Genomic DNA, 5,691 nt, shown 5'->3' on the forward strand with positions numbered 1-5,691 from the left:
AAATCTTTCTAGTCAGTTATTCAAGGCTCCAGTAGACACCATTTTCCTGGACTGTGACAAATAAAAGAATCACTCCCAAGTGATTTGGTTTTATAACAGATGATTATAAGATGCTACAATGTTGTCTTATGTATTTTAATATCCACAGGTTTTAGAGTTCTCTACTTGAAAGGTAATGGATAAACAATGTTAGGAGGAGAAAATATTGAAGGCCAAGTGCAGATTGTGATAATACTAGATCAATGAATTTTGTTATTTATTGAGTATTTCTTGTTTTCCATGTTGTGTGATGTACCATAAGCAAACTAGAAATCTAAATTCAATAAGATGCTCTATTCAATGATGATAATTTCTATTTTCTTCCCTGTGAAGAAAGACCATGTTAGATAATATTGACAAACAACAAAATAAGGAGACAATTGCTAGATTGTGGTCTAACTTGAAAAGAAAAGGTGATGGAAAATGTTATTGTCCATGTAAAATTTGTAAGGGGTTAAAGACTAGAATACTTCTAATCAAAATAGCGAAGAAAGATTGTAGGCTACATGGTCAAATTGAAGGTGGACATGATTATCATCCATTGGTAATTTTTTCATTATATCATTTTGACAATTTATATACATAATAAATCACGTGATGATGAGATCATGATCACAGCTTATTTATGTTTATCAATTTTATATAGGTCAAGCTATGGATCAACACAACCCTAAGAATATGGTTTTCAAAGTGGATGAACATGGAGGTGTGAATATCGAAGCTGAAGATAATGATCCCATGGAAGATGATGATCATGAGCTAGAAAACACAATTGAAGATGATGGTACAAATACATTGGTCCATGACTCATTTAGTACTCGGGTAGTTGATCATGATGATGAAGATGACCTTGATGTTGTTCATGATGTCCCTCTACTTGAGAAGGCATCTAAGGCCCTTTACGAAGGCTCGTAGGCAACTCTTCTCTCCATTGTATTGTTGTTGGTGAACTTGAAGGTTATGAATGGTTTATCCAACATAACAATGTCACGTATGTTAAGGTATGTCATATATGTCATAATAAACTATGAAACATGTTGTACCATTAATATTCTTTATTATAACATATTATATTTTTTTTTTGTAGATTGATAGGTGATTTTTTGTTACCACCATCAAATATTCTACCTAGCTCATACCGAGAATTATCTGCCGTTATGAAAGATATTGGAATGGAGTATCAAGCAATAGATGCTTGTCCCAATGATCATATTATATATCACAAACAACATGAATTTCGAACTGAATGCTCTGAATGTCATATCAGTAGATATCGAATAGATCAAATAACAAAAAGGGTTCCTCGCAAGGTTCTTCGCTATATTCCCATTATTCCACGTATGCAATGATTATTCAAGTGCACTAGCTTGGCACAATTTATGGATTACCATGCACACAATAGAAGTCGAGATGACATTATTTGAATTCCTGCGGATGGTTTAGCATTTATGGACATAGAGGAAAAGTGGCCACACTTTAAAGAAGAACCTCATAATCTCAGGCTTTCATTGGTAGTGGACGGTGTCCATTTATTTGGAGAGATGAGATTTGTTTACTCAGTGTGGCCAGTTTTTGTTATCAAAAATAACATTCCTCTATGGATGTCAATAAAGAGGGAGCACATAATGTTGGCAATGATTGTTCTAGGTATTTTGATTTTAAATATAGTCATCTAAAATTAATTATAAATATTGCAGTAAAATGGTCATAATAATTATGTAATGTTTTTGTTCATTCAGTTAGGTAAGTACCAAGTTAAAGATATGAATGTATATATCGAGCCTCTTATCGATGAGTTGCTGGAGTTATTGAATGGTGTCACTGTGTATGGCATCTCTAGACCAATAGAAAAAAGACAATTTCAATTCCATGCGATGCTTCTATGGACAATACACGATGCCCCAGGGCTAACACATTTTTGTGGTATGTTATAATGTTTAAGTTGTGCATGAACATTATAATTCAAAAAATTATCATATTTAATCCAATTATACATTATCTTGTAGGTCTTCAAACAAAGGGAAAATTTGCATGTCTTGTTTGTGGTCCAAAGATGAAATCTCGTCATTCAAAAAGTTTAGGAAAGCAGATGTTTGATGAGTATAGGCACTTTCTCCACAAAAATCATAAGTATCGAAATACTGAAAAAACATCTTTTCAATGGGAAAGAAGAGAATACATCAAAGCCATGAAGAATGACACCTCACTTGTGGAAGTTGGAATATAATAGAATTAATCATGAAGGTAATGCCATTCCATCTATTGGTTTGTCATAAAACATCTTTTCTATTTTGTTTTGTTTACTGATGATGTGATTGATGATCATGAAGGTCATGAAGGCATTAATGACCACCTTCCTAAGGGACTAAAAAGTTATCCCCGATAATTTAGTAGATTGCTCTACTACGAGCAGTTACAAATTGTTCATTTTTTTGATAGTATGCATATTGGAAAGAATATAATAGAGACAGTATGGAAAATATTGGATGGAAGGCGTGACAAAGAAAAAATTATCAAAATATGTAGTGACATTCAGGATTCCAATCATGCAATGATAAATATCATTCAATCAAATAGCCATGGAGACTAGATTAATATAAGTGAGCTTCCTTGGTTATTAACGGACCAGCAAAGCAATGCTATAAAAGAAGTCCTACGAAAAATTCGATTTCCCATAGGATTTGTTGCGAACATAAACAATCTCATATCAAAGAAAAGTGAATTTGGGTCAGGGATGAAAATGCATGATTGGCATACCTTCATTAAGGTATTTCATGTTCTTGTGTTTTTAGTATGTATTTAAGTACTGTGCATACGTGTACTTTTTCATTATGTTACAAAAAAATGAAAAGATAATTTTATAATTGTTGCATTACGTTCTACCTCTATCTCTCCCAAATGACTTCGACAATAATGTCAAGCAAGTCATATATGATTTTGGAAAATACATGAGGTAAGTAGTGATATTTGTTTAGTTTGTTGTATAGATATTATATTTTCTATTTGTTTTACTTGTTGTGTAATATATTTTTTTGCGTCTTGAATACCTTGTAGGTGGTTGTCATGTAAAGAAATCCATAAAGACGATATAAAATATTGGAAGAGAAAAATTCCTCATTTAATGTGTGAAATGCAAAAATGTCTACCTCCAACTTTTTTCAATGCACAAGAACACTACCTCATACACCAAGTTGAGGAGATTGAATTATGTGGACCTGTACACACTAGGTCAATGTTGATGGTTGAGAGTCACTTGAAATTTTTGAAGGCTTTGGTTTGACAAAGAGCACATCCTGAGGGTTCTATGGTGGAGGGATATATGGTATACCAGAATACGGTGTACATTTCTGAATATCTTCCTAAGTTTGCAGCAAAGATCCATGTGGATCGCATTTGGGATCCCAACACCATTAACAAATTTGAAGGGGAGTACTTGATGGGGAAAGATATATTGAGGAAAGTGAGAGGTAATTATAAGATGTTATTGTAGTTAATTAATTCTTAATCTTCAAAATAAATCGATTGTAAGACGTCTATTTATTTTTTGTACAGTTGGTCGAGAGTGGGATGCACTACATTTGTATATTGCAAACAATCTTGATTGGATGATGGTATGGGTTGAACGTTATCAACATTCTGGATGCATGTTAACATGGGAAGGTGTGGCTTAATTGGTTAATGAAGCACATCATAATGGAGATTCCAATGTTACGCAAAGGGAAATTGATTTAGCATATGGTTTAAGAGATAAACAGGTACGTATAAATTTATTAATCACCCATATGTTTATCAACTCACAATGCAATAAATTTTACATGTTTGACATATCGCAGGTCAAACACCACAACGCTATGTGCTGCAATGGTCATAAATTTCACATAAAAAGGTTGGATGACACGAAGAAAACTTGTGATTCTGGTATCACTTCAGTCTTTGAGGTGACAAATATTTCATCAAGAAATGACATTCATCCTCAACAGTCTCAAAATCGATACTATGGCATTTTGGATGATATACTTGAGTGTAACTTTAATTCCTTCAAATTAGTTTTGCTTGTCATCAAATGGTACAGGCTATGACTGAATAAAAATGATCTTGATAGAACTGTTATTGAACATGATAATGGTTTTATAATGCTAAATACAAGGTCATTTGAACCAGTTGGGGATGAGCCATATGTTCTTCCAAGCCAATGTGAGTAAGTATTTTACTCAGAGGTTCCACATAAACCGGGTTGGTCATTTGTTGTTAGACATAATCCAAGAGGAAGGCCGATAAAGTATAATGTGATGGAAGAAGAAGATACCAAAGAAGTAGAAGATGAAGTGGATGATGATCACGATCGACAATTTCACAATGACGATGAAGAAGAACAAGAACAAGAAGAAGAAGATGATGGTGATGGTGATGGTGATGGTGATGGTGATGGTGATGGTGATGGTGATGGTGATGGTGATGATGGTGATGATGATGGCAAAGACGTTGATGATGATGATGATGATGATGATGATGATGATGATGATGATGATGATGATGATGATGTTGGTGATGATGACCTTGATGTTCATGATGATGAAGAATGAAATGTATGAGGTATGCGATTAGTATATTATCTATTTAATATTAACTTCTTGATAGAATTTGTTTTACATAATTAATTCATTATGTTTTGAATTCTAATGCCATTACATAATTAATTCATGATGCACCTTTTAATATTGTGATGGAGATAGGGAGAGTGACTATTTATGTGACAATTTTTAAACTGTGTTTATTTATGGAAATTGGATTGTTTATTAGCTATGTGATGGATGTTGATTTAAAATACATATGTGATGGATCACATGTTTATGATGATGCATGTGACATTTTTTTAACTTTGTGTTTATTTATAGAAAGTGGATTGTTTATTACCTATGTGATGGATGGTGATTTATGATACATATGTGATGGATTACATGTTTATGATGACACATGATATGTGATGCTTCTAATGCTTATGATACGTGTGTATTTATTGTTTATCAACTTACAAATGTAGTAATCGTTATGATGCTCAATTGATGGTGTGTTGATTTCAGGTATAGTCCCTATGTGATGTTGTCACCCTTGGTGGGAACAGGTCATTTTATTAATGAATCCAATATACCATTTTATTATGAAGGTTTTTTGATAAGTCTATTGGTTTAATTTCGCTAATGTTTTTCATATTTTTTCTTTGTCACAGGACGACATGGATCCATCACATATCATAGACAAAGATGTAGCTTGCGACACTTCTACCATGCAGGTAAACCTCATTGTAATTGTACAAATTAGATATAAGCAAACTGTTACATTATTATGTTCTTTTTTTTAGTGATTTATACTAATTTTGTAATTGTTAATGATATTATTGACATAGACGGATGCTCGGGGAAAGGGAAAGGGAGTTGCAGTACCTGAGCACCTTTCTAGGGATGTGGAATCATTAGAGTTACGTGATGATGACCCTGAAGATCCCACAGACCTTATGAAATTCTTTAAAATGCCTCTTATAAAAATTAGAAAAGAGATTGTTGCTTTGGTAGCCATGCATCCTATCACTAATGAGATACGAGAGAGGGTGGCATTATTGATTTAGACAGCAAAAAACTTGCAAGTAAGCCGTAA

Source organism: Cryptomeria japonica, chromosome 3 (genome assembly GCF_030272615.1).
Source record: "Cryptomeria japonica chromosome 3, Sugi_1.0, whole genome shotgun sequence".
NCBI lineage: Eukaryota > Viridiplantae > Streptophyta > Pinopsida > Cupressales > Cupressaceae > Cryptomeria > Cryptomeria japonica.